We start from the raw sequence: 7827 nt of genomic DNA, 5'->3' as shown, positions 1-7827 counted from the left end.
CCAAAATTCATCATTCAACTTCAGAAAAAAAAAAGAAAAAAAAATCAACGTTAGCATTATCAATGATAGCAACAACAGGCAGCAACCACAATAACAGCAGCATTAGGTACAACAGAACCCATCTCCATCATCATCTGGTACATTATGGTACAATACTACAGTCGATCTGATTTGTTTTTCGTTGATATCCTCATCTCCCGATCACCTAACTTCTGCCGAATGTAAACAGTTCCATCTCTTGTATACATCGTCTGCAGTTTTCCATCCTTTTTCAGTTGAAGCGCTTTCTTCCGAATATTCCTGGATGCCTGAGTGAGATTTTCATTCACATAGACTCGTTTGTTGACTGAGAACCCAATGTCCGATAATGATAATGAGCGAGACTGAAGATACCGAGAGAAGAATTCGTTTCGTTGCGTGTTGAAGGCGAATTGCAGCAGAATAACGTATATGGAACCATCGCTCAATCTCCCTTTGGAAAGCCGGCGGATATCTAGTAGAGGAAAACCTTCCTCTGTATATCCGAGCTTGCGACACCATCCATGCACATAAATATTGCAGCAGATTCTCCCCTTTGACGTAAGGCACACCACTGATGATGAGATCGTTTCTTCTGGTCGTTCTCTCCAAAGCTTGTGATGCCTCAAATTTTTGTTCTGCACAGATTCGGTCAACTCACCCACGATATGTTTGGTTTCATCTCTCAGTTTCTCGATATCAGCTGTGAGATCCGGTTTTAAATTCTGCATCTGAGTGGTGAGTTTATCTCCCAATTTTTTAATGTCATCTTTTGTGCTATGCTGGTATGCGTAGAACTGGGATTTCATCAAGTTCGCGAGCTCAGAAACCGTCATATCTTTGCTTTCACTTGATCTTGGAAGAGAGTTACTACGAAGGCGTTTCGCTCCCACTTCTTCGTCAGACATTTCTTCGATTGTATACTAACGGGCGGCGATCAACCTTCTCTTTTTCTCCGATCTGCTCGAAATATGGCTATTCTTCCACAGGTATACTGTAGAAAATCCACTCAAACAAATGTTGATTTTCAGCGAAAACACCGACCTGATCACCGAGATCAATCCACAGCAATAACGATGCCACAACCACAATCCAACGGCGACGTTTTGACGATTTTTAGTGGTAAATTACAACGGAAATTTGCAACTTGCGCGACGACTGAATTACACTTGTGTCATATTTGTCTTGTACGTTGTTGTTTGGAGGGATTGTCAAGGAATAATCTATTATGAGCTGCTTCCCTATGGCCAAACGCTCAATTCGGACCTGTACTGCCAACAACTGGACCGCTTGAAGGTAGCACTCATGAAGAAGAGGCATCTTTGATAAACAGAGGCCTCATTGTCTTCCATCAGGACAACGCCAGGCCACACACTTCTTTGGTGACGCGCCAGAAGCTCCGGGAGCTCGGATGGGAGGTTCTTTTGCATCCGCCGTATAGTCCGGACCTTGCACCAAGTGACTACCACCTGTTTTTGTCCATGGCGAACGAGCTAGGTAGTCAGAAGTTAGCCACAAAAGAGGCCTGTGAAAATTGGCTATCCGAGTTTTTGGCCAATAAGGAAGCGAGCTTCTATAACAGGGGTATTATGAAGTTGGCATCTCGTTGGGAACAAGTCAACGAACAAAACGGCGCATATTTGACTTAAAACAGATTTTTTTAAATTTATTTATCCCTTTTGTTTATTTTAGGCTCATTGGCATTTTAGCTGTAACAGAGCCGAATTTTAATCGTGTACATGTCACATATTTATCATATCTATAATTAGCACATTACACAGTTGCCATTTTTCGGCATTAGAGTATTCCCTTATATACCATTGCAAATGGTACAAATTTACACAGTAGCCATTTAGGCGTAAGAGTTTTCTATCTGTTCTTCCATTATCCAGTTAAGACTGGACAGCGGAGACAGTCGTTGATCCATTGTTGAGTAATTTATAGAACAGCTGCCCGATGTTTCTTGCAGAGCAGAGCAGTTGTATGGATGAATCGATCTTATTTCGACCGTGGATCGATCTCCATCGCTGATGATTGTTGCGTGGACGTAGTTATTCTGTAACAACACAAAGATGGTCAATGGGGGCCCTGAGTTTTAAACTCACGATCGATCGCTTACTAAGCGAACGCGCAACCAATGTGGCTACGGAGACCCCCTACTTAAAACAGATGATTGTAACTAATTTTATGAACAAATTAAAATTCAAAAAAAAATACCGCAGGACTTTTTTGACAGCCTGATATTTAATTTCTTTTTAGGCATATAAACCTGATGCAGACTAAGACGCATCAAACGTGATACTGACTGTAAAATCCGTTTCTCCGTTCTTGAGTTATACAAAATTTGCTAAAAAATGACTTCAATTTTCCATCTTTCCGAATGGTTTTCATAACTTTTTTGACATATGAATCTGACGCAGACTAAAACGCATCAATCCTGTTCAAATCAAACCATCAAATTTTCTAAAAAACGACATTCCAGTTTTTCAACTTCCGTACAAAATTTGCTAAAAAAATGACTTTCATATTTTCCAACTTTCCGAATGGTTTTCATAATTTTTTTGGCCTTATTGGCGAAAAACTCTAGCAATAGATTTTTACAATCTTCTCTTGATCCTAATTTCTTATCGCTCTGGAAATTTTGCAATGCAAGAATAAGGTGTTAAACGCTTGGTGCCAGGTCCGGACTATTTGGTGGATACATTAAAACGCCACAATCAAACTCTCGGAATTGTGCGGCCTTGCGTTGTTTTGGTGGAACACAACACCTCTTCTGTTAGCCTATTCTGGACGTTTCTGATTAATCGCAAGCTTGAAATGGTCCATTTGTTGACATTAGAGTTCTGAATTTAGTGTATTACACTAAAAAAGGTTCAAAAAAAATTTGGAAAAAAACTTTGGAAAACAAATATAATAAATTATATTGCACGTATTTTACTGTTGCAGTATCGAAACCATAAACACTATTCACAATTTCAGCGGCCTGGCTTCCATTTTCGCCATTATAAAAGAAAAAGCGTAAAATGTATAGAATTTTCTCTTTGTTGACCTCCATTGTAAACACCCTGTAACTCACAACCGAATGGAACAAACAAAAAACAGCTATAGAATGTTTTTTTTAGTATGAAAATTACAACGAGTCTAAACTTGAAATTGTATGATCGATATTACGCGAGAGTAACATGAGCTGACTCAAGTCACGGTATTCCTGCAGGTGTATTGCGTGACTATAGATTGTCACTTAGGTGAGATTTGAGGTCGTGTCCTCATATGTTATCGATTCGGGTATGAAATAGGAACTGAAAGGAGGGTGGCTTCCATAATAAAGAGAGAAAATTTGCTATCTCAGGTCATTCCCCGCGCGGAATAAAGGGGATTGATCACCGACGCCAGTTGTCGAATCTCCACGAATCTCACAAAAAATGTTTTACTAATCGATCTGTTTTAATTTTGTTGAAAAACATTAGAAAACACTTTGTGAAACATATGACCGATTAATTTGAAAAACAGTATACTAAACTTCAACAAGCTGCATTCATGTTTTGGAAAACATAAGTTTCCTGAGATAGAAGGTTATTGATTTTTTCCTCGATTCGTGAACAGAGTGGACGAAACTGGGTCTTTGCTTGTTTTATTTGACCTTCAAGAAGCAAGGATACTTCAGTGTGTTCTTTTAAAGAACCTTTATATTTTTTCTTGAGTGTTTCTGAAGAAATCACCTATCGAGTTCGAAGTTTAGCCGAAATGAATACGACTAAAAAGTTTTTATCAATGTGAAAACAGTTATAATTCTTCGAAAAATATACTTATTTTGATGTAACTGGTTGTATTCGACTGGAAAATTCATCTGGCTTTATGAGGATTCGAATTTTCGAAGGGTATGTTGGTTGCTACATATTTTTAATGATTTTATTTTTTTTTGTATAATGTTTTCACTATATTCTTGTCAGTTTCAGGAACTAAAACTAACCAAGAGTGTCAAGTTGCGTAATAAAACATCCGTGTTATAACTATTTTTGTTCTCATACTAAAGGTGAGTATGGGTATCCAACCCGAAATAGATAATCAGTACTGATTTACATTTCTAGCGTTGTTTTCTTAAATGATATTGGCTCGTTGGCCAACGTTAAACGTAATGAATTAGACAATACCCGATTCGATGGATAAACTGGACACTTTTCTGAAACTTATTTTATGGAAGGCTATGTCTAGGTCGTTTCTTAATAAGTAATAACTCTCACAATATAAATAAAATCTCACATTAGGAAAAAAATACGATCGTAGGAAAAATGCTGCATAGTCAATCCAGAATATCTCCAGTGTCTGCTAACTACCAGTTGCGCTTAAATAAGTGTCTTTTTCGAAAAGTTATAACTATTTGAACGTTAATTTTTTTTTCACTAGTGTTTTCTTGATGTTGCGGTTTAAAAAATAAACGTTTTATTTCATTTTTAAGGCAATAGAGGAAAAATAGGGAGTGGATTCAAGTACTGTATAAATTTATATAAATCTATATCGGAAATTATTGAACCGGCAGATATGAAAATTGGCATGTAGGGGTTTTTCAGGCCGGGGATGGTTCTTATGATAGTTCGAGACCCCTTCCCCCTCTCTAAGGGGAATATACTAAACAAACGAAACATAAATTTCTGCATTACTCGAGAATTAATCAAGCAAATGAAACCAAATTTGGCATGTGGAGGTTTTAGGGTGCAATAAATGTTTCTATGGTGGTTAGACATTCATCCCCCTCTCTAAGAGGGGGCTTTCATACAAATGAAACACACATTTCTGCATAACTACAAATCCAATCAAGCAAATGGAGCCAAATTGGGAATGTGAGAGTTTTTGGGTATGAGATATGTTTCTATGATGGTATGAACTCTGGAATGGAGAAGGGTTCCTATAAAATATTACACATATTTCAACAAAACATGACAATTGAAATTTTTCGGAAAACTCTGAAGAAAAATAGGAAAATTCGGGAAATTCAATTCCCATATGTTCTACTATTACATAGTGAGAAGCGTTGTTAGATCATTTGATGTTTGCGCTAACGTAATTAATCTTCGTTCGAAAGTGGAAATGGATTTCAATGTGATAAAACGCACTCCTATATCTTCTTATATCTGTATAAATAAAAATGGATCGCCGTATGTGTTGATAGGAGAAAAACTCAAGGAAGGAATTGTCCGATTTAGGGCTATCTTTATTTTATCATATTTTCTGTATCAAATATTTATTTCATGCAACGGAGAAACATGTTATTTGCAAGTGGTTGAAAACTCTTGAAGAGAATTGCATCTGAAAACAATCTCATATTATAACGACGAGTTTTGGTAGAAGAACAAGGAATTTTATAGTAAAAGGTTATTTTAAAGGGTCGAATGAATGGACAGTTCTGCGATTGGACCCTTGAACGTGCGCTTAGTAAGCAAACGTAAATGTTTGAAGGTTTTGATAACAAAAAATAAATTTTGGGCGAGACGAAGTGTGCCGGGTCAACTAGTGTACTGTATTGTACTGTATTCAAACACGTATATAGAACAAACTGAATGTGCTAAATATGTTCATATCAAGCCTCTAATCACAGAAATAGGATAACGGATCAATTTTGAATGAAACTGGAAATAGTGAATTTGCAACCAAGTGTACTACTGTAAATGTACTACCAAGTGTACTGACAATTGCATGAATCGACAAACGTTACTACCCGTCAAACTTTGCGCTATAAATGAAAAGCTCTACTTATATTACAACCATCTACATTATGGCTGAACTCTGCTTCTACTTGTTGGCAAGGCGCGTAGAAGTATATCCTAAGGTGGGCCAACTTGCTAAAACCACTCTTCAGCCATCTTGGAAGTCTACTGTGTTTTGTTTGTAAACAAAATACAATACGCTTGTGCCCAAGCTCGCTCGTGATCAGTCTGTCTCTTTCACGCTTCAAGGAAATAATTCCCCTTCTGCTTTCTTCCGTACTGTTTTCATATACCGCTCCCCTAACCAACTTAGTGACGAAATGGCCTCACCTAGTACCATAGACCCGTCTTGCTTGTTGGTTCAACGCCGCTCAATTGCCCGCCGAGAAGCTTTTCGTTTATTGCCATTCGACCACTTTTCGAGCAGATGTGAAAATGGTTTGGCTTTCGTTGTTCCACCTTCATTGGTTGTATAAGTTTATTGGCACTGACAGCTTGTGTGGGCACGTTTTTACACCATGTTTAATTTTTTTCTTGTTGTTGAAAATTATTTTCTTTTTCAATATATTGGAATAATTTCCACAATCTTCTGGTTGATTTATTTTACACTGATTGAATAATACCTTTTCTTTAGTAGTACTGAAATTAATGTTTATTTCTTTAATTTATGTTTACATAAGTTATCGTAACTAATAGTTTTTCATGAATTCTCATGTTTTATGTTTCTAATTGCTTTGTTTGGAAGGCATTGTAACTAAATTTACGTTTCCGCTCAAAAACATATATTGGGGTATTTGAACTTAGATAAAAATTTGGTATCCTAAATAGCCAGATCTGTAATAATGTGATGGGAATTCATTAAACCATGCCATACCATACCTTTCGGTTTGCGATGCGATCATCATTTATTGAACAATTAATCATCGAAGATGAATGGGAATTTTTTCATTCAAAATACTATATCTCTGTATTGAAAGATCCTACAGGAACGTTATTGGATTGAAATGAAAGCTGGTTGATAAGGCTAATTGCACCAAATTTTGTTCATGAGATATTCCAAAACTTGAGAGTATAAGCTTTAAAATGAAGTTCATCCCATATTTATGCGTTATCGATATGTCGCAGCATCGATCGGTATTATGAACCAGTATAGAATTTTCTCGTCTCCATCCAAAAGTCCGAATGACTTTGGAATAGTGACTGTAAGAACAGAAAGATTATCAGATTTTAATAAGAATACTACCATTTGAAACAAACATGCCTTTGAAATGAACTTCGTTTTTCCCAATCTCTTCATGTTTTTGTGTACGAAAAAACACAAAAAGCATAATTATCCACGGCGTAGAAGTCTTCAGTGAACCATGACACATCAGTAATTAAACAGTTTTGATTAAATAAATTACTTCCGTTCGGCATGATTGTTGGTCGTTCATTTTCTACCACCAATGAATACACTTGAGTGCCTATAGATCCAACTTTTGGCTTAATAAACTATCATAATTGATATATCGCTGATGGTGGCCTTAGTGCCGTACGTGATCTTTGGCGCTTCGTTACCGATTTGCATGGTGACGATATGCTGGAAGGGGCAAGGTACAGCCCCACGGGGTATGGCAAGTGCTAAATTTCTAGGTAAACCAATAGTTTCAAGAGATCGCGAGTGTAGCGGCGCAAGAGCTGTGGGACATCTGCCATTTTTTTCTTCATCTGCACAATACTGTGATTCAAGGAGAACTTGCTCTTGTACGGGCAAACTTGCTTGACGCGCCGTTTCGATGATGCGATTGATTGGTTGAAGTACGTGTGCAAGATGTGCGCAAGATTTATTCGAACAGTTTCGTCCTTCAGTACGTCTTTCACAGTGCTCCATGCAGATACTGTTCCGCTGAGGGTGCGTAAGTGGTTAATGTGACGTTGATCAGTCTCGAATGTACTGCTGGATGGATTAATCTCTGTACATTAGGCACGTGGATCAGATCTGGGAAGTTTTTACTCCTCATCATATCACAGGCGACGCAAAAAACATAATTAAGATATTTGTTTACATACACACCGGCATGGTTCGGCTGTTTCGACACACATTGAAGAATATGACTCATTAGTGAAG

This window comes from Toxorhynchites rutilus, chromosome 3 (genome assembly GCF_029784135.1).
Source record: "Toxorhynchites rutilus septentrionalis strain SRP chromosome 3, ASM2978413v1, whole genome shotgun sequence".
NCBI classification, from domain to species: domain Eukaryota; kingdom Metazoa; phylum Arthropoda; class Insecta; order Diptera; family Culicidae; genus Toxorhynchites; species Toxorhynchites rutilus.
The sequence above is the reverse complement of the archived record's forward strand: the minus strand, read 5'-3'. Positions refer to the sequence as shown.